Source organism: Nycticebus coucang, chromosome 10 (genome assembly GCF_027406575.1).
Source record: "Nycticebus coucang isolate mNycCou1 chromosome 10, mNycCou1.pri, whole genome shotgun sequence".
Lineage (NCBI taxonomy): Eukaryota > Metazoa > Chordata > Mammalia > Primates > Lorisidae > Nycticebus > Nycticebus coucang.
The window spans coordinates 15,681,712-15,704,996 of NC_069789.1; the positions used below are offsets into that span (position 1 = coordinate 15,681,712).

The window sequence follows — 23,285 nt, forward strand, 5'->3', positions numbered from 1 at the left end:
GCACTCATGCTATAGCTTTCTGTGTGCCTCACAGTCCTACACTTGAAAAACAAATTTTTGTAGAGATGGGATCTCACTATGTTACACAGGCTGGTCTCAAACTCCTGGCCCCAAGCAATTCTCCAGTCTTAGCTTCTTAAAGTGCTAGAATCTTAGGTATAAGCCACCATGCTCAGTCCTGCAATTTTTTCTTTCTTTCTTTTTTTTTTGTCAGAAAGTGCTTTATTGAAGGGAGGGGCTCCAGCATTCTACAACTCTAACTGGATCTCCTGGAAGCTTGCTCCTCCACGAGCTTCATTTTTTGCTTGCCTTGAACTTGGCTCTTTCATGAGGTTCGATCATATTCCTCCTCTGGAGGCTCTTTAACTGATCTTGGAGGATGTTGCCCTTGGGCTTCAGGGTCCTGAGTGAGTCAGGTAGCTCCAAGCTAAGCTGCAGGTGGATGTCAGGGGCCTGATACTTGAGCTGCCCCAACCTATGGGGCCTGTGGGCCTCAGCCAGTATCTGTGCTTGCCAGCGCCTCCACCACAGCGCCAGCCAACTGCCAGGCCCCCACTTGGGCCTTAATCCCATGTAGCCTGAAGAGTTCCTGGTGCTGGAGCCTGCCACCTCGCACTGCAGCCTGCTTTGCCCATAGGCAGGCCTCGTTTTTCCTCCATTGCTCCTGCTCGGACTACTTCTCAGCAGTGGGTAGGCAGGTGAGTGGGGGACAGGCCTCAGCTTCTCCTCCTCAGGGACCTAACCCCTCTGTCCAGCTACCCCTTGAAGTTTGACCCCTCCAGAAGCCCCTGACATAGCTCCCTGAACATGGACTCCTGGGTGGCAGCCTGCTCCCCTGGTGGGCAGGTCCAGCTGCCACTCCAGCTTCTCTACCTCCTTCTGCAGCTGCAACTCCACTTCATGAGCTGCAGAGAACAGGGTATGGTGGTCTTCAAAGGATGGGTTATAAGGGGCTCCAGTGAGCATCACCTCCACAGCAGCTGCCTTGGAGGGCTTGGTGCAGAGATGTGGTGGTTGCTTCACTCCTTTCTTCTTGGTCTGCTCCAGAAAAATCTCATCCTGGTCAAACAATGGCCTGTCTAGAAGGTTGTCTGAGGCCCTGAGATGGTAAAAGGGCCACTCAACAGCATCCTGGGGGCCAGCCTTGGACTCGGCCACATGTTCTGCGCACCTCCCGGAGCAGCTCACCCTACTTTCCATTTTCTACCATAGCTGCTCCTTCTGCCTGAGCTTCTTGGCGTTGGGGATATGGTGAGCAAAGGATGTGTTTCTGGGCAGGGAACTTAGATGTGTTTTCAAGGATGAGATCGACCCAAAGAGGTCTCTTGAGAAGCAGCAACTTCTTCTGGACTTTGTTCCTCTTCTTTGTCAGCACTTTTTCCTTGGAGCCAGTGTCTACGAAGAAGAGTTTATCATCAGTAGCCTCTGACAACAAACCTCCGCTTGTGTGTTCCTGTAACTGCATGTCTTCTAGGAACTGATCAACCTCCAGCCCCAGGGGCTCTTGAGACAGCTTCCTCCCATCCTGCTTCTTATTTCTTGGGCCTGGCCATGCCACCTTAGTGCCGGGTCCACCCAAGTGGGTCACAGACCCAGAAAGCCACAATCTGTATTGCTTTCCAAGCCAGTCCTGCCACCACAGTTGCTGCTTCCTGCCGCCATCTTGTCAGAGAGCCCTGGAGTGTTTTTGACAGTCCTGCTACCAAAATATTATGAGTACCCCATTTCATAATATTGTGCCTCCCGGGAAATGTTCATTTGAAAGTGGAGTACTATGGCAATAAAACCTTTTGAAAACCAAAGTGTGACACATTGTTATGCTCAAGGAAGGTGACAAGGGAAAAGTAGGAAATTTGTTTTGGGTTTTCTTTTTTCATAGTGTTTTCTTTTTAATTTTTATTATGGGTTACTGAGGGTACATATGATTAAGTTACTTTATTTGTGTTTGTAAGGTAAAATCCAAAGTCTGAATTGTAGTCAAGTCCTTCACCCAGGAAATAAGCCATATACCTCTACCTTGCACCCCACAGGTGGGAGCTTATTGAGCCCCCCTTCTTGAATCTAATGGTGTTTTTCTCTGTGTGGGACTGTTGCTGTTGGTCTACTGTTTTCAGATTTCTACTGAGTTCATGGGATGATTGGAAAAGCAAGAAGATTTGTATCAACAATTTTGCTTTGTCTCTGCCTCCCAGAAATATCCTTGATCCTCTATCAGTCCTTTAATTCCATTCCTTTCTACTTTCAGCATTTCTAATTTTTTTCTCTTATTTTATTTATTTATTTATTATCATTTTTCAAGATAGAGTCTCCCTCTGTCATCCTGGGTGGAGTGTGATGGCATCAGTATAATTCACAGCAATTTCAAAATCCTGGGTTCAAGCAACCTTCCTGCCTCAGCCTCCTGAGTAGCTGGGACTACAGGTGCCTGCCAAAACACCTGGCTAATTTTTCAATTCTTTCTGAGGCTGATTTTGAACTCTTGAACTCAAGCAATCCACCTTCCCTGGCCTCCCAGAGTGCTAGGATTATAGCCATGAGCCATTTCTCCTGGCCTCCAAATAGAACTTTTTAATGGCTGCATAGTATTCTATTTTATGGAAGAATCAACTGCAATTTATTTCAATTTATATAAGAAAAATTGTAGCTATAATGTATATTTTAATATCTAACAATAAAATCAGAACCTATGTCTCTTGCTTAGAAAATAGACACTACTTGTATATTTGAAGACCTCTCCCCAAGCAGATAACTATAGGGTGCCCCCCAAATCACCAAACAGAGGGAAAATGGTAACATTGTAGCTAAATACACCTGTCTTACTATAAATATATATATATATTTTTTTCTTTTTTTTTGAGACAGTCTCAGTATGTCACCCTCAGTAGAGTGCCATGGTGTCCCAGCTCACAGCAACCTCAAACTCTTGGCCTTAAGCAGCCTCCCAAATAGCCGGGACTACAGGTGCCTGCCACAACACCCAGCTATTTTCCTGTTGCAGTTGTCATTGTCGTTTAACTGGCCTGAGCCAGGTTCTAACCCACCAGCCTTGGTGTATGTGACAGGTGTCATAACCACTGTGCTATGGGTACCGTGCCTACAAAATATTTTTCTATTTTCTATTTACAAAATATTCATTACAGAATGTTATAAAAGGGGTAGCCAATATTTTGTGATGAACATGTTGCAAATTGAGGTACATTTAGGTATAATTTCCCATTTTCCATATGTATGGAACCTTTGGGGCAACTTTTAGGAAACTCTGTATTATCCTAAATTTTATTATTTCCTAGTTTTTCATTGTGTTGCATAGCATTCAAGTGTTTCGTTTATTTTTGTGTGTGTGTGTGTCAGAGTCTCATTCTATGGCCTTGAGTAGAGTGTTGTGGCACCATTACTTACAGCAACCTCAGACTCTTGGGGTCCAGTGATCCTCTTGACTCAGCCTCCTCAGTAACAGGGACTACATACATGCACCATTACTCCCAGATAATTTTTCTAATTTTTAGTACAGATGGGGTCTCACTCTTGCTCAGGCTGGTCTCGAACCTGTGAGCTCAAGCAATACACACGCCTTGGCCTACTGGAGTGCTAGGATTACAGGTGTGAGCTGCTACACCCGGCCTTTACTCCTTTTTTCTATCAACATCATTTAAGTTTGCTGTGGAAGTTTAACTATAGGTTCAGGTGTGCCGTGAGATTAAAAAAAAAAAAAAAAAATCATTTAAACCTTCCCTGGTGTATATATGCCTAGAAGTGAAACTGAAGGTATGCTCATTTTTAACTTTACTTGATAATGCTAATTTATTTCCATAATAGTTGTACATGTGTAAATATGCGCTGCCACGAGCAGTATACAAGAGTTTCAGTTGCTCCACTTCCTCGTTCATTTTAAATTTTTTCCAATATATACATTTTTGAGTTCTGGTAGGACATTTGATATCACCTAATATATAATTTACATATAAATTATCAATTGTACAATGGTGTTTCACATTAAATGTATACTTTCTTCCTACGCATGTAAAGTTAAAGAGGAATAAGAACAAAAAATACCCTATACATATGAAAATGCCCCTTTTTGTTCCTGGCATTTGTAAGTCACACATGTAAAATTAGTAACAAAATAAGAATCCCTAGCAAGGGACAGCTGAGAAAAATTACCTTGATGGGCCTAAATCTAAATTATTTAGTGACTGAGGATTCTTTTCCAGTGTTCAAATCTCAGCATAAAAAGTAACTCCATCAACAAGTAAAAGCTGCATATTTATAATATTTTTTCCTACATTTATTAACTCCACATTGGCAGAGGATTTCTGCCACAGGCACAGTCTCAGCTTCATAACCCTAATCCCATGTTAGTTCTAGTCTTGCTTTGACGTACCTGTTGGTAAAGAATGCCACCAATGGAAAATTTCCATCGTGTGTTTCTACAAAAACGTTCTGTACCAAGAGATTTGGGGAACAACTATGATTAAGGAAGTGGCCCACATTTCCTTCTTTTGTGGCATCTAGTAAAAACACATTCCCTTTACTGAACTTTCTTAGAGAATCAGATGAAGTCTTTTTGGTTTCATTTGGCAACTCTTCATCACAAAAGATCTGCTGTTTTTGACATGCTAAAGATTGTTCCTCTGGGGGTTTTATATTGGAACTTCAAATTCTTTTTTCATACTTTGATAATACAACATGGTTGCATTGGTACATATGCCTCCTGTTGAAGTTTCTTTTCTATGTCTAGTCACATTTCTTGCATTTGATTGAAATAGCAATGTCTTTAGAACCTTGAACTTGGTTTGAATTTGAGTCCTTTTGAACTCCCTTGGTTTTAGAGCTCAGAAATTCCTGGGCTGTTTCAAATCCGTCATTATCTTCTGAGGTGACAGACTCCAAGGAAACAAATCCATCATTTTCCCATTGCGTTGAAAAATTTCTATCTTGGATTTAGGACTTCTAATAACTGAATGATACTGAACTCTTGAAATATTGTTATACTTCATTTCCATAACAAGCCCCTTGGAATTCCTACTGAACTTTGGTGAACACTCTTCAGTTCCAGCATTTCTAGGATGCGTTTCCAGATCTAATGGGATAATTTCAACCTCAGAATCTGAACATGCAACTTATATACTCCACTTTTTTTGAAAATGTATTTTTCATAGTATTCTTTTCTGTTCCATTTTCATCAATAGCATTAGATTTCTCAGCATTAGCTCTGCTTAGTAATCTTCTTGAATGGATACAAACAAATGTCCCTCTGTCAATATCATCCAGGTAGCGTATCCCCTAGCCTTTTTTCTCAGTTTTGAACACTCATAGCTTCACTTGAGGACATTGTTGGACAACTGGGTTTTGACACAATCGTTGATTACATTTGCACAACAGACTGCATTCATAAATGCCAGTAGGTACTTGTCTCTGTAGTCTTTTGTATTTATATCCAGAGGGTACTTTATTACTTGACAAGGGAGAAGTTTTTGGCATTCCTTACTGTCAGCTGAAGACACACACATTTTGCTATGTCTACGCAGCCCTCAAAACAATCACATAAATCAGTGAACATGGTGGAGAAGCCATTAAAATGGTATGCATGTGGCCACATGGTCTTCTGGTACTTAAACTGTGGAAGCTTTCTAATATCAATTTCTTTAGAGAAAGGAATGGGCACAGATTCCACTCCATTGCTAATGTCCACATCAGAAACAATTTCTTCTTGCTTTTGGTACTTCCAAGTCAAGTGCAGTGGGAAGTGACATTTCTGGAAGTGACATTTAATTGGTAGCTGCAGAGGGATTTCTCCATTGAAGGTTGGTAGTATTTTTATTAGACAGGCCCCAGAGCAGGCATGACTTTGGTAAGATAGATTCAAAGATGATTCTTTTCCTCTAAACTCTATAATTTTATTTTTCAGAGAAAGAATTTTCTCATATTCTTTAGATAGAAGTGCAGGGTCTTTTGCAAAGTTTTCATATGATGTAGAAGAAAATGTATTTCATTGGTTTTCCTGTTCATTCTGAGTCACAGGTATATGATCCTTTATGAAAGCTAAATTGTTACTTATAGTTGCTTTAGTCACTAGAATCATTGCTTGGCTATATTCTTTATTTGTAGCAGACCCATCTTTAGTCTTTCATTTCAGTGACTGTGGCATATTTTGTACTTGTTCAAATGTGAAGTCCACTTTTCCATCATCTTTTAGCTCCATCCAGAAAGTTTTTACATATAATTTTTCCTCTCATCCTTTGGTGTTTATGAATATAAGACTCTTCAACATTAGTTTTATCAGAGAACAGAATGGTATGAATCTCTTTGACTGGAAAATATACCTGGAATCCAACTGTGGTCTCTATGAAATTTGCAGTCCACAGACAATATACATCATTATACCATTCTAAACTCAATATCTTTAATACTTGAGATTTAAAATTAGAAACTGTAGTTGAAGAAACTTTCAGAAATGACCCAATAGTCCAACCACATCACAAGTCCATGCATCTTCAAGTGAAAATTTTGCTTGTACCAGATCACTGACAATGATTTTTTAATGAAAACCGACTTTAACTTTGGTCCACAAATGCATGAAACATTCGTTTGTATCGCAGCAGTGCCCTAGCGCACCACCTCCTGATTGGCTACCAAGGCTCTCAACTTCTTCCAATATATTATCCAGCTTACATTTATATTTCTCTGATTCCTAGATTGAGCAATATTCTCATAGGCTTATTTGCCATCTGTGTTTCTCTTTCTCTTATGAAAGGCTTATGCAAATTTATCACCCATGTTTTTCTATCAGTCTGTTTTTTTCTTATTTGTAGGAACTCTTTGTATATTTTGGATACTAGTCTGTTGTTATTTATTTATTTGAAAATATATTCCTTCGGTTTTGGGCTTGTGCTTTCAAAATTCCATAATGTCTTTTGAAGAATAGAAGTTAAATTTAATTTTTTTGAGAAGAGTCTCACTCTGGCATCCTGAGTAGAGTGCCATGGCATCATACCTCATAGCAACCTCAAGATCCTTGGATCAAGAGACTGTCTTGCCTGACTTTTTCAATTTTTAGTAGAGTTGGAATCTTACTCTTCCTCAGCCTGGTCTCCAACTCCTGAGCTCAAGTGATTTACCCACCTCAGCCTCCCAGGGTGCTAGGATTACAAGTGAGAACCATGTCGCCCAGCTACATGAGTTTTTTCATAATGTCCTTTTACTATCAGTTTAATTTCTACAGTATCTGTTCAGACTACTTTTTATTTTTAATATTGTTTATGCCTTTCCTCTTCTTTCTTAATCAATCTGGCTAAAGCTTATACATTCCATCAATGTTTTATTTTATTTCCTTCTTTTGTTGTTGTTGTTGTTGTTTTTTGTTTTAGATAGACTCTCACTCTGTCATCCTGGCATTTGAGTGCCAAGGTGTCATCATAGCTCACAGTAACTTTAGTCTCTTGTGTTCAAGCAGTTGTCAACCCTCAGCTTCCCCAGGAGCTGGAATTGCTGGTGCCTATTATGACACTTAGCTAATTTTTCTATTTGTAATAGAGATGGGCCCTTACTCTTTCTCAGGCTGGTCTTGAACTTCTGAGCTCAAGAAATCCAGATGCCTTGACCTCCTTGAATAGTAGGATCACAGGCAGGAGCTACCATGCCCAGTATCAATGTTTCAATGAACCAAATTTTGGTTTGTTCATCTACAGTGATTCTTATTTTATTATCTTCTGGTTTATTATTTTCCTCTTTTGCAGTATTCATGTTATCGAATCTAAAAAAGCAAATGCTTAGCTCATTCATATTTAGACTTTGTTTTCTCACACAAAATTAATGGCCAATGGTTTAATATTATACCACAAGTTCTGATACATGGTGTGCATGTTTATGATTGTTAAAGCAAGGAAAAATGCCTAATCACAATGGATTCAAGAAAGAATGAGTGTACATGCAGAGAAGACATAAAGTAAAGAATGCTTTTTGAAGATTTTTATGGAATGGAGAGTAGAAAAATGTGTCACTAGCTGGAGAGAGTATTGTTTAATCAAAGGACAATGATTAGCCATATCTATTAAATATTAATGAGATGTATACTATTCAATTATACATGAATCTGTGTAGAATTAGCAGGCATTTTTATTAGAATAAATGAGACCTCCTTTTGTATATATTGAAGCTGTTAGTCATTGAGTGCCTCACTGCATATCCAGCTCAAGGTATAGGCAACAGATGAAATTCAGATTTGGGGCAAGCTTGGTCAGGAAAATAGCTCAAATTTACTGTCATCTTTAGAAACTGTCAAAATATGTGTGCATGTGTGTATAAACAAAATGTGTCCTTGTATGTTTGTGGGTACACAAGTTGGGGGTGGTATTGAGTAGTAGGAGACCTGGCTAGCCAAAAATCAGATTAGAGTCATTCACTAAGGGGGCTGGATTTATCCAGCATTCAGATAGAGCCAGTCGAAGATTGAGAGAGAACATTCTAAGCTACACTCTTTTTTATTTTTATTTTTTGTTATAGTTTTTGGCCGGGGCTGGGTTTAAGCCCACTACCTATAGCATATGGGGCCTGTGCCCTACTTGTTGAGCCACAGGCGCCACCCTAAGCTACACTCTTGATAAGCTCACTAAGGTCCAGCAGCAAGCAAGCTTTAACTCACTAGATCCTGTAAAAGGCATCTTGGAAAGAGAAAAAAAGGCATTCTTCAAGGTTTTCCTCATCTTCCATCAGAAGAGCCATTAAAGAATGACTAAAGGAAGTTCTATAAAGAGAAAGGAAACTGTAACCTAAGGACACTGGAACCCCATGAAGGAAGAAAGAACAATTGAATGGGTATGAAAAAGGCAAACATAATAGCCTAGGCTTCTCATGATTTTTATAGATATTATTTGAGGTTTGTAGTCCAAATTGTACATGGCTACCATGGCATTCAATGTATCTAGGGAAAGTACATAAGACATTTCTATTTTAACATGTAGAGAGGGTGAAGAGAATTTTCTGTACCTTACTTGAAGTGGTAAAAGGTTGATTACTAGTTAGATATGTATATTCTAACACTCAGAGCAAGTCCTAAAGAAAATGAAATTATAATTGCGTTCTACTTAATTAATTATTATTACTTTTATTTTTGGTGAGACAGAGTCTCATCCAGTTAGTTGCCCTTCATAGAGGGCCGTAGCATAGTAGTTCACTGAAACCTCACCCTCTTGGTCTCAAGTGATCCTCTTGCCTCAGCCTCACAGTTAATATAGATTAAAGGTACCTGCCACAATGCCTGGCTATTTTGTTTGGATATGGTTTCTCCTTTTTGTTCAGGCTGGTCTGGAAGTCCTGAGCTCAAGCAATCCACCTGCCTCAGCATCACAGAGTGCTGGGATTACAGATGTGAGCTACTATACCCCATCTATCATTTTCTCTTTCAATTTTTTCATTCTTTTCTTTCTTCCTTTCTTTCTTTCTTTCCTCCTCCTCCTCTCTTCTTCTTCCTCTTTCTCTTCTTCTTCCTCTCCTCCTTCTTCTCCTCCTCCTTCTCCTTCTTCTTTTTGCCTTGCTGTATTGCCCAGGCTGACCTCATACACCTGAACTCAACTGATTCTTTTTGCCTCAATCTCCCCAGTACCTGCGACTATAGAAAATTTCTAACATGTAGAATTTTAAAAAATGTTCAAGTAGCTCTCAAAACATAAGAGGCAGGAAAAAGAAGGACAAAATATGGAATAAGTAAACAAAAACTAAGTAATAAAATGGCACACTTAATGCCCTAGCAAGAATTACTTTCACCAGGCACTGTGCCTCATGCTTGTAATCCTAGCACTCTGGGAACCCAAGGTGGGTAGATTGCTTGAGCTTAGCAGTTCTAGACCAGCCTGAGCAAGATTGAGATCTGGTCTCTACTAAAAATAGGAAAATTGGCTGGGAATTTTGGCTGGTTCCTACAGTCCAAGCTACTTGAGAGGCTGAGGTAAGAGGAACTCTGTTTTTTGTTGTTGTTCTTGTTGTTTTTTGGGAGAAAGATTCTTACTCTGTCAATGTAGGTAGAATGCGGTGGCATCATAGCTCACAGAAACTTCAAAACTTCAAACTCCTGGGTTCTAGTGATCATCTTGCCTCAGCCTTCCTAGTAGCAGGGACAACAGACATGTGCCATTATGCCTGGTTAGTTTCTCTATTTTTAGTAGAGAGGTGGGGTCTCACTCTTGCTGAGGCTGGTGTACAACTCTTGAGCTCAAGCAATCCACCCACCTCAGCCTCCAGAGTGCTAGGAATACAGGCATGAGCCACTGCGCCTAGCCATAAAAGAAACTCTTTTTTTTTATTTTTTTATTTTTTTGAGACAGAGTCTCACTATGTTGTCCTTGGTAGAGTATCTCAAACACTTGGGTTTAAGTGATTCCCTTGCCTCAGCCTCCCAAGTAGCAGGGACTATATGCACCTGACACAATGCCTGTCTATTTTTTGTTGCAGTGGTTTAGCTGACCTGGGCTGGGTTCAAAACCACCAACCTCAGTGTATGGGGCTGATGGCATAACCACTGTGCTACTGGTGCCGGTTCAACACAACAGGAGTTCTTGAGCTCCACAGTGAGTTTCCTGTAAGCTATAACACCACAATACTCTACCCTCTCGACAGAGTGAGACTCTGAAAAAAATAACAACTAGAACAATCAAAGAATTACCACTGATGTATATAATGAAAAAATAAAAATACATATTGATAGGGTTGATAAAAATATATGATCAACTATAAGCAATCTATATGAAACTCACTTCAACTATGGTGACATGAACAAGTTGAAAATAAAAGAATGGAGAATGACAATCATGCAAACATTAAAAATAATGGCTAGGCTGTACTAATAACACATAAAGTAGACTACAGAGCAAAGAAAGTTATTAGGGACAAAGAGTGACATTATATAATGATGAAAGGATCAATTAGTCAAAAAACATGGTGATATACCCTACATACTACATATGTATGCACCAAACAGCACAGTCTCAAAATACATAAATGAAAAACTGACATGGAAGGAGAAATATTAATACTGTATATAATTCTGCAATGGTAGTTTATTCTTTTTTTTTTGCCTTTTTATTTTTTTTTATTTTTTATAGCTGTGTACATTGATATATTCATGGGGCATCATTCACTAGCTTCACAGACCATTTACCAAGTTTCACATATACCCTTGTAAGATGCACCACTGGTGTAATTCCACCAATCCTCTTCCCTCTACCCACCGCCTCCTCCCTCCCCTCCCTTTTCGCCTTTCCCCCTATTCTTAGGTTGTAACTGGGTTATAGCTTTCATGTGAAAACCCTAAATTAGTCTCGTAGTAGGGCTGAGTACATTGGGTACTTTTTCTTCCATTCTTGAGATACTTTACTAAGAAGAATATGTTCCAGCTCCATCCATGTAAACATGAAAGAGGTAAAGTCTCCATCTTTCTTTAAGGCTGCATAATATTCCATGGTGTACATATACCACAATTTATTAATCCATTCGTGGATCGATGGGCACTTGGGCTTCTTCCATGACTTAGCAATTATGAATTGGGCTGCAATAAACATTCTGGTACAAGTATCTTTGTTATGATGTAATTTTTGGTCTTCTGGGTATATGCCCAGTAGAGGGATTACAGGATTGAATGCAGATCTATTTTTAGATCTCTAAGTGTTCTCCAAACATCTTTCCAAAAGGAATGTATTAATTTGCATTCCCACCAGCAGTACAAAAGTGTTCCCTTTTCTCCACATCCATGCCAACATCTCTGATCTTGGGATTTTGTGATATAGGCTAGTCTCACTGGACTTAGATTGTATCTCAAAGTAGTTTTGATTTGCATTTCTCTGATGATTAAAGATGATGAGCATTTTTTCATATGTCTGAAGGCCACGTGCCTGTCTTCTTCAGAGAAGTTTCTCTTCAAATCCCTTGCCCAGCCTGCGATGGGATCCCTTGTTCTATTCTTGCTAATGCGTTTGAGTTCTCTGTGGATTCTGATTATTAAACCTTTGTCAGAGAAATAACCTGCAAATATCTTCTCCCATTCTGAGGGCTGTTTGCTTGCTTTACTTACTGTGTTCTTGGCTGTGCAGAGCTTTTTAGTTTGATCAAGTCCCAGTAGTGTATTTTTGAAGCTGCTTCAATTGCCCAGGGGGTCCTCCTCATAAAATACTCGCCCAGACCAATTTCTTCAAGGGTTTTCCCTGCACTCTCCTCTAGTATCTTTATAGTTTCATGTCTTAAGTTTAAATCTTTGATCCAGTGAGAGTCTATCTTAGTTAATGGCGAAAGGTGTGGGTCCACTTTCAGTCTTCTACTGGTTACCAGCCAGTTCACCCAGCACCATTTGTTAAATAGGGAATCTTTTCCCCACTGAATGTTTTTAATTGGCTTGTCAAAGGTTAAATAACGGTAAGTAGCTGGATTCATCTCTTGGTTCTCTATTCTGTTCCAGACATCTACTTCTCTGTTTTTGTGCCAATACCATGCTGTTTTGATCACTATCAATTTGTAGTATAGTCTGAGGTCTGGTAGCATGATTCCTCCTGCTTTGTTTTTATTTCTGAGTAATGGCTGTTCGAGGTTTTTTCTGATTCCATATAAAATGAAGTATTGTTTTTTCAAAATCTTTAAAGTATAACAGTGGAGCTTTAATAGGGATTGCATTGAAATTATACATTGCTTTGGGTAGTATGGACATTTTGACAATGTTGATTCTTCCCAGCCATGAGCATGGTATGTTTTTCCATTTGTTAATATTTTCAGCTATGTCTTTTCTTCAAGTTTCATAGTTCTCTTTAAAGAGATCTTTCACGTCCTTTGTTAGATAAATTCCCAAACATTTCATCTTCTTTGGCACTACTGTGAATGGGATAGAGTCCTTAACTGTTTTTTTCAACTTGACTATTGTTGGTATATATAAAAGCTACCAATTTATGAATGTTGATTTTGTAACCTGAGATGCTGCTGTATTCCTTGATCACTTCTACGAGTTTTGTAGTAGCAAGGGTAGTTTCTTAAGGTCAGCAGCCTTTTTTATGGGCTTGGGAAGATACTAAACAAAAAAGAAGAAAACAAATACAAAGCAAGCTGAAAATAGGAAATAGTAAAAATAAAATCAGAAATCAATAATATTACAAACAGAAAGAATAAAGAAACATGAAGGTGCCGGGTAGAGATGGTTCTCTTCTGTTATCCCACCAGCACTCTGGTAGGTGGAGATGAGTGGATTTCTGGAAGTCAGGAGTTCAAGACCAGCCTGAACAAGAGCAAGTTACTGTCTCTAAATAAAATTAAGCCCCATATGCCAGAGGTGGTGAGTTCAAACCCAACCCCAGCCAAAAAATAGAAAAAAAAAAACAAAACAAACAAAAAAAAAAAAAAAGAAAGAAATATACTTAAGGAAATATTACCAGTAACTTTATTTATTTATTTATTTATTTATTTATTTATTTATTTATTTTGGAAACAGTCTCTCCATCTGTTGCCCTGGGGTTGAGTACTGTGGTGTCACAACTCACAGCAACCTCAAAATCTTAGGCTCAAGTGATTCTCCTGCCTCAGCCTCCTGAGTACCTTCGACTACAGGTGCCCACCACAACACTTGGCTACTTTTAGAGACAGGGTATCACTGTTGCTCAGGATGGTCTTGAACTACTGAACTCAAGAAATCCATCTGCCCCTGCCTTAGCCTCCCAGAGTTCTAGGATTATAGGAATGAGCCACCGTATCTGGCATGACAACAACTTTATGTTCACAAATTCAGCACCTTAGAAGAAGTGAACAAATTCCTCAAAATTCTAAAATAACCAAAGCACAATCAAGATGAAGTAATCGTACTAGTCCTATAACCATTAAATAAATCGAATTTGTAATTACTACATCCCACCGAAAAAATATTTCTAGTCCTAAAATTTTTACTGGAGAATTCTACTAAACATTTCAATAATAAGAATTAACATCAATTTTGAACTTAGATGTAAAAATCCTCAATAGATTATAAGCAAATCAAAGCCAACAGCATAGAACAATTGTACACTATGATCAAGTGGGATTTTCATGTATGCAAGATGTGATTAACATTTGAAAACCAATCAATGTAAACTACCGGATCATAAGCTAAAGAAAATCATAATGTAAATTGATACAGGAGAGGTATTTGATAAAATCCAACAACCATTCATGATGAAAAATAATTTTTCTCAAATAAAAACAAAAAATATAATTTTTCTCAGCACCCTAGGAATAGTATCTTCATCTTGATAAAGAGCATCTACAACAAAACTTGGAGCTTCATTATATTTCACAATAATAGAATGCTTTCCTTCTAATATTAAGAATAAGATAAGGATGTCCACATTGTTGGAAATCAGAAAGAAGTACCCTGAAATGATGGTCTTAAATGCAAGTTTTCTTTCTGAACTTCTCGTATCATCTTTCCTTGGTCCCATTTTCCCCCCAGGCTAACCATAGAAACTAGAATCTTTCTACCCAAAGGCAAGTCATAGAAACTAGAATCATTTCCCCCTCCCCACCAAAAAACCCCATAAAACTTAAAATTATTCTGTGTAAAGCATGGACATAAAGAAATCTGACCACTGGGCACAGTGGTTCATGCCTGAAATCCCAGCACTCTGGGAGGCCCAGGTGGGTGATTTGTTTGAGCTCAGGAGTCAAAGTCCAGCCTGAGCAAGATCCTGGAGCAAGATCCTGAAAACAAATCACTTGACCTACCTTATATGTATTTTAGACTGGTTATTGTAGGTAGTTTAGATAGGTAGTTTAGATTGTAGGTTATTTAGACACCCATTCCAGTAAGGGTCCTACCTCACATTCAAAAGGAAGACATACTGCTCAAAGAAGCTAGGAACAATCTAGACAGATGGGCCTCGATGGGTTTCCCAACTCAGTCTATTAACATTATATCATACATTTTGTCCAACCCTATTTCTAAATAGCTGTCAATACTTTACTGAATTTAAGCAAAAATGTGGTCAATTTCCCCTGTATCTTTGGATCTCCATTCTGAAGGCTCCCATGTATACATGCAAATAAATCTGTATGTCTTTTACTAACCAATCTACCTCATGTCACTGATTTTTTTTTTTTACAAATTTAAGGGGGGTAAGGGTCCCTGGAACTTTCACTACTCTCTTTTTTTTTTTTTGAGACAGAGTCTCACTTTGACACACTCAGTAGAGTGCCATGGTGTCATAGCTCATGTCAACCTCAAACTCTTGGGCTCAAGTGATTCTCTTGCCTTAGCCTCCCAAGTAGCTGGGACAAGAGTCACCTGCCATACCACTCAACTACTTTTAGAGATGGGGGGTCTTGGTCTTGCTCAGGCTGGTCTTGAACCTGTGAGCCCAGGCAATCCATCAGCTTCAGCCTCCGAGAGTGCATGGATTACAGGTGTGAGCCACCAACCCCAGCACTCATGCTGGTCTTAAACTCATGGCCTCAAGCAATCCTCCTACTTCAGCCTCCCAAAATGCTAGGATTATAGAAGTGGGCCACTACGCCTTATCCGTATGTTTTGATTTTTCTGTTAAATTTCCCCAAATTAGCTCAGTGCAGTTCGCTCACGCCTACAATCCCAGCACTCTGGGTGGCCAAGAGGTGTGGATTACTTGAACTCAGGAGTTCAGGACCAGCCTGAGCAAGAGTGAGACACCATCTCTAAAAATAGCCAGGCATTTTGGTGGGTACCTATAGTCTCAGCTACTCAGGAGGCTGAGGCAAGAGAATCACTTGAGCCCAAGAGTTTCAGGTTGCTGTGAGCTATTACACCATGGCACTCAACCCCAGGATGACTGAGTGAGACCTCATCTTAATAAATAAATAAATAAATAAATAAAATTAGTAAATAAGAAGTTTCCCAAAATTATAGGAACATGTAACAAAAGTGAAAAGCTCTTGTCATTCTACTTTACTCCCCCACCTCAGGTATAACTTAGTAATATATGTATTTTTGCACTTTCATCAACATTTTCTTCTACATATATAGTAACATTAAAAAATCAGATTAATATGTGACATCTTTCCATGTCAGTATATAGACAGTATATATAGTAATCTCAGCAGGTGTTTCCCCTCCACCACCAGGTACATAAATATCCTATTGTATGAAAGGAACAGAGCATTTTTCACCAGTCCTTCATTACAACACAAGCTATATCAAGAAAGTTGCTATACTTGGTGGCTGTAAAGTTGATGGATATGCCAGTATTTATTTTATTTTTATTTTTTTATTAAATCATAGCTGTGTACATTAATGAAATCATGGTGTACAATGTGCTGGTTTTATATACAATTTGAAATATTTTCATTGAACTGGTTAACATAGCCTTCATGGTATTTTCTTATTTATTTTATAACTGTTACCCATTTGCCTTTGACAAAACTGACAATGGATCACTTTTCCACCTGTGATGTTAAATACTGTCTGTATACCTATACCTTTATCAACATCAGATAATTATCAATTTTTATTAGTATAATTGGTAAAAAAGGACATTCATAAAAGAGACTGTTCTCTTTAGAAATGCATATCATTACTATGAGAAAGAAACCGATTTGAAGCCTAGATGTTTTATTATTCCAATTATATGACATTGTAGACAGGAGAAACTATGAAGACAATGAAAAGATCAGTGGTTACTGGGGTTGGTGGGAGATAAGTAGGTGGAACAGAGATTTTAGGGCACTGATCTTCTGAATAGTAATACACTACTGAGTATATGTCACTATGTTTATACAAACTCATGGAATGTAGAATGAACTCTAATGCACACTATGGCTGTCTTAGGTTGACAATGATGGATTTATGTAGTTATATCAGTTCTAACAAATGTACACGTTCCTTGCAGGATGTTGATAGTGGGGGAACTGTGCATGTGTGGGGGCAGGAGCTATATGGAACATCCCTGTACTTTCTGCTCAAATTTTCTGTGACACTAAAGCTAAACAATAAAGTCTATTTTTAAAAGTGCAGTTCTTGGTTGTTTTAAATTCGATAGCCCTAATTACCATTGAGAAGCACCATCACTTTCTATGTTCATTGGTTAATTACGGATTTAAAATTTAATAGTCATGGCTCAGTGCCTGTAGCTCAGTGAGTAGACCACCAGCCACATATACCGAGGCTAGTGGATTCCTATCCAGCCTGGTCCTGCCAAAACAACAATGACAACTACAATCAAAAAATAGCCTGGCATTGTGGTGAGTGCCTGTAGTACCAGCTGTTCATGAGGCTGAGGCAAGAGAATCACTTGAGCCCAAGAGTTTCAGGTTGACGTGAGCTATGATGCCATATCACTCAAGCCCAGGGTGACTGAGTGAGCCTCTGTCTCAACAATGAGAACAATAACAACAACAACAAAATCTTGGTATGTTGCCCAGGCTGGTCTTAATCACTGGATCTCAAGAGATTTTACCATCTCAGCCTCCAGAGTAGCTGGGATTTAAGACATGAGCCACTGCACTGAACCCATTTGCCCATTTCCTACTAGAACTTTCACTTATAGATTTTTTAGAATTCTTAATATATTAGTTATTTCAGTCCATTTTCTTATGTGTTCCAGATTTTTTAGGAGGAAATACAAAATCATGTGTCTGAACATGCCCACTGCTTTATGTGAATATTCAACTATTGGCCAGGTGATGTGGATCAATCTTGTAATCCTAGCGCTCTGGGAGGCTGAGGCAGAGGATCCCTTGTGCTCAGGAGTTTGAGGTCAGCCTGAAAACACTGTCTTTTCTAAAAATAGAAAAATTAGGTAGATATTGTGGCGGGTGCCTTGTAGTCCCAGCTACTTGGGAGGCTCAGGCAAGACAATCCCTTGAGACCAGGAGTTTGAAGCTGGTATGAGCTAGACTGACACCACTATACTATACCCAGGGTTGAAGAATGAACCTCTGTCTTAAATAAACAAACCCATAAAATCTTTTCTTTTTTCAAGACAAAGTAGAGTTGTCAACTTCATCATTCTGTTATTATTCTATGTCCTTGGAAATAATTTATACAATATTTGGACAGTTTTATCCCATTATTATTTTCAGACTATACATATACTTTATAATATTACCCTGCAATCAGATCCTCTAATGATGGTACTTCACATTACTCTTTCACACAAACACTTGAAATGGTATCATAAACTAACAGGTAGGATTTTGCTACCCAGGAGACATCTGGCCCTGTCTGGAGAAATTTTTGGTTGATACACCCGGGGGCTGTGCTATTGACATCTAGCAGGTAGGGGTTATGAATATGGCTAAACCTAGCACGACATACAGGACAATCCCTTCATGTGCCATCTCCAATGAAGAATTAATACTCATCCCAAAATGTCCATAGTGATGAAATTGAAAAAAATCTGCCATTCATCATTTCACTTCCCAAGCTGTTCAGATCCCTATTGTTTCAGGGTCTGAATAAAGATTGAGGGAGACTAAATTTTAAAAAGTGGGAAAAACTAGATAAGGAAATTTTGGTAAATTGTGGAAAACCATAATATATCATGTATATTGCCCTTAATTAATATCTCCATTTCAGCTCCCCAAACTCAAATTTAGTAAATACCATACTATAGAATGCACCAGAAAAAGGAACAACCCCTGAAAACAAAGGTATACTTTCTAAGGAACAGAAACATGATGAAGAGACTAAGTATTATGTAAATGCATTTATTTGAACTACTAAATTGCTAACAGATTGCATCACTTTTTCAGAGTTAGAGAAACATGATCTTGAAAAGTATAGCACATAGCTTGATAAAGCAAGAGTACATTAAGTCCTAGATGTGTATTTTATTTTTACTGATGACATCTTTTCATAGGTTAAAATTAAAAAAAATATATTGTACACTTAGCATACTTGGCCTACCAAATCCTGTGGAAGTTCTGAGCACACTCTCTCTTCAGGTGACTATTCCCCAGCATTTTAAATTTAAAGAGCAAATATGATGATACAGTTCTTAAAACAAAAAGCATGTCTTCAACCAAGTGATTTAAGACAAAATATTTCAAATGTTTATAGCTTGAGTTTAAGAGGAAAGATGTGAATTTAAAGTACATTTTTCCTCCATCTACAAATACATGTTTTTCACTTACTTGAAGACCCCTTTAAAAAAGTAGAAAAACAGCAGTCTTGTTTGGTGTATTCAAAATATTCTTTTTTTTTTTTTGAGACAGAGTCTCACTTTGTCACCCTTGATAGAGTGCTGTGGTGTCACAGCTCACATCAACCTCTAGCTCTTGGGCTTAGGCAATTCTCTTGCTTCAGCCTCCCTCCTGAGTAGCTGGGAAAATATTCTTAAATGTACAAAAAAAGATTATGTAGAAAGAATACTATAAAAAGATGCTGATCTTAAGAATAAATGAATAGGAAAAGTTGCCTTGGTGCCTATTTCTCAGTGGTTAGAACACCAGCCACATACACAGAGGCAGGAGGGTTTGAACCCAGCCTGGGCCTGCTAAACAACAATGACAACTGCGATGACAACAACAAAAACTACCAGAAATTGTGGTGAGTGCCTGTAGTTCCAGCTACTTGGGAGGCTGAGGCAAGAGAATCGCTTAAGCCCAAGAGCTTGAGGTTGCTGTGCACTGTGACACCAGGACACTCTACTGAGGGCAACATAGTGAGACTGTCTCCAAAAAAAAAAAAAAGAGAAAGAAAGGAAAAGAAACACTTCTATTACATTCTGCACAGCCAGTTACTTTGGCAAATTTTCAGTACTACAAAGACAAGCAGAGGATATTCATATCCAAATGCCCTCTGATCATAGTTCTCAACTAAGAACTAACATATTGAATGGACAGCAAAATTACTGTCTAATAATATTCACATCCAGTCATCTAAGCAAAACCGAAGACAGGGATATTCTAAGAGGAAAAGGATGCAGAGGGAGAAAGAACATACAGCAATAGGAAAGGGTAAAACAGTTCGGGTACGAGCACACTTCACCTGTGCCTGGCAAATCTAAGTTTGACTATGGAAAAGAGGAGTAGTTTTTATTAGAACCCTTTCCCTGAGGGCTCTCATGAGGAAGTAGTCTTGTTAGTCAAATCTAAAGTCCTTTAAGACGTAGAGTTCCTTAAGTCATGAGCACTTTACCTGAAAATAGCTGCAGTGGAAATCATCCCCCTGGAGTAAGGTGGTGTTATTCAGATGAGTTATTTTCACTATCTTTATTTCCCCTGCCCATCAAACATGCAAACACAGTCAAAACCATCTTGGGCTTTACTTTTGCAAGGTCTTCGGGGAGAGTGTGCACACTGGCTCCAATTCCTCTAGCCATTGACACTGGGTACCTATTATTTGAGGAGACAAAAATTAAGATGAAATTATTCTCAATTAAGGGCACTGCCATATGAGGCAACTATTTCCTCTTAAATAATAATTTGGCTGGGATATAAAAATTCCTTATTGAAAGTTCAAATCAGAATGATTTCACTTTCTGTTTTCTTCGATTTTGGTTTTGCACTCGCTTTTGCTTTTAAGGTTCACTTTTAAGTTAGAGCATGTTTTACAAATCTGCTATTTGGGATCAATAATATTTATTCATTCCTTTTCTCCAAGGAAAAATGAGAATTAAACTTGAAGTACTGACTATATGAAAATGAATATGTATATATATATATATATACACAAACACATATATAGGATATATAAATTGTCAAGGCTGTCTGTGCCATCCATATTGTTATTCTTGTTACACATGTAGTAAGTTAAGACACTCTCATGTAATGTCAGAGATATGTGGTGGAAATTTATGTCAGATGCAGTGAATATTTCTAAATATTTAAGGGATGGAAGAGAGTCTACATTTTACATGAACAGAGTGGCTGGACCAAAGACTGAAAAGGGTAGGCAAAGGAAGGGACAAAAGATCTGAAATGTCTAGTTAGAGTAACTTGCACAAACACTTCAACTAATCTGTAAAATGTTTCTTGGTCTATTGTAACAGGAATCCTTAATGTTGATTAAATCATCAAGTTTCCTGAAAAAGAATTTCAAGAGTTTTTTATATATTACAGATATTAAACCTTTATCATATCTGATATAAATATTTTTAAGGAAGAAAGAACTCGTGTGTCTAACTCCAAGGTTTTGCAGAAATGCTTCTTGCCTCAGCACTGCTGAGGGCGGATTTTCAGCGTATACTAGTGAAGTTTTCATGGGTCACCCATGAATCCAGGTAACAGACAATCTAAGCCTTTGGTAAAGAAGTGAAGAGGCAAGTATATAATACGTTCTAAATATAAAGGAAATTTTCAAGGCACAGACTTCTGTTGAGGGGTAGTAAGCATCCTGACACTTGTTCTGGACGCCACATCAAAAAACACACAAGAACAAGTGTTTTTTGAAAACAAAAAGGAAATCTATTCCATTGCTGGTGTCACAGGAAGATGAGGCCCAGTGGAGAGAAATAGCATCCAAACACCGCATTTAAAACAGGAAGGGCTGAGTTCCAGCTGGAATAGTGAAGACAGACCCAGAGTCCCCAAATGGCTTTACTCTGTGACTGACTCAATCTTCTTTTTTCTATCTTGAGTCAAAAAGTTCTGGCCCAAGGGTACCTTTCTCATTGGTCAGTCTGAATCAAGCTGAAGAAGGGGTCTCCGGCTTTGACAGAACTGAGGGCTTTTACAGAAGTGAAAGGAAGCATTAATTTCGAGGTACCAGGAAGATAAGTTTTACAAATTCCTAGGAGCCAAGTCACGATGGAGAGGACTTGTAGGAGGGTCCTTGGATCTAATTGAGAAGATCTCTGTTTTCTTAGACCTTTTTTTTTTTCTGGGTATTCTCTGTCACAGCCAAAGGAGGAAAAATGATAGATTGTATGTCTCAAAATACCTATTGTTCCTACACTTAGCAGAAACACAGCTCTCTCTCTCTCTCTTTTTTCTTTAAGTCTCACTCTGTCACCCTGAGTAGAGTGCTGTGGCATCATAGCTCCCAGAAACCTCAAACTGTTGAGCTCAAGTGATTCTCTTGCCTCAGGCTCCCCAGTATTTGGGACTGTAGGAACCCACCACAAAACACAGTTTGTTTTTTCTATTTTTCTTTTTTATTAAGTCATATACATAGATCATGAATACATTTATGCCTTTGTGGGATTCAATGTGTTGATTATTTGTACAAATTCGGGTGCTTACATCCTACTAATTAACATAGCTTTCACCTCATTTATTTAATCACAGTGTTAAGACATTTGTGTTCAATACTTGATAGATTTGACTTGTACCGTTGCAATATGCTCCATAGGTGTGGTCTCACACCTCCTTTTATTGAACCACTGCCCTCCCTTCCATCCACCTCCCCTTCCCTTCTTCATCCTGGGCTATAGTTGTTATTCATCTCTCATATGAAAGTGTGAGTGATTATAAATTGGTTTTATAGTAGTACTGAGTACATTGGATTTTTTTTCCATTCTTGAGATACCATACTAAGAAGAATATTTTCCAGTTCCATCCATGTAATCATAAAAAAGGTAAAGTCTCCATCCTTTTTTAACACCACATAGTATTCCATAGTATACATATACCATAATTTATTGATCCATTCATGGGTTGATGGTCACCTGGGCTTCTTCCAAGTCTTGGCAATTATGAATTGAGCTGCAATGAACAATTTGGTGCACATGTCCTTGTTGCCAAGTTATTTTTGGCCTTTTGGATGTACATCTAGTAGAGGAGTTGAGGACCAAATGGCAGGTTTACATTTAGATCCCTGAGCATTCTCCAAACTTCTTTCCAAAAGGAACTTACTAGCTCACGTTCCCACCAGCAGTGCAGAGGTGTTCCCTTTTCCACACATCCACACCAACATCTGTAGTTTTGGGATTTGTGACTCTTACTGGAGTTAGATGTTAACTCAAAGTGCTCATGGCTTGGAAAAACAACATTGTTAAAATGTATATACTTCCGAAAGCATTCTACAGATTTAATGGAATCCCTATTAAAGTACCTCTGCCATACTTTAAAGATCTGGAAAAATTAGTACTTCGTTTTATATGGAAACAGAAAAAACCTCAAATAGCCAAGACATTACTCAGAAATAAAAAGAAATCAGGAGGTATCACACTACCAGACTTCAGATTGTACTATAAATCTATAGTGATCAAACCAGCATGATACTGGCACAAAAATAGAGAAGTAAATGTATGGGACAAAATTGAAAACCAAGAGATATACCCAGACACTCATCCTCATTTGATTTTTGTTAAGCCTATGAAAAATATAAATTGGGGGAAAGATTCCCCATTTAACTAATGGTGCTAGGTGAATTG

General features: G+C 38.5%; 2 pseudogenes; both read right to left on the reverse strand.

Annotated features, from left to right (window-relative positions):
* Window positions 1–256: 256 nt before the first annotated feature.
* Window positions 257–1,662, reverse strand: LOC128596343 (ribosome biogenesis protein NOP53-like; annotated as a pseudogene).
* A 2,580-nt stretch (window positions 1,663–4,242) lies between these two features.
* On the reverse strand, window positions 4,243–6,208 carry LOC128596344 (histone-lysine N-methyltransferase SETDB2-like; annotated as a pseudogene).
* Window positions 6,209–23,285: the final 17,077 nt, after the last annotated feature.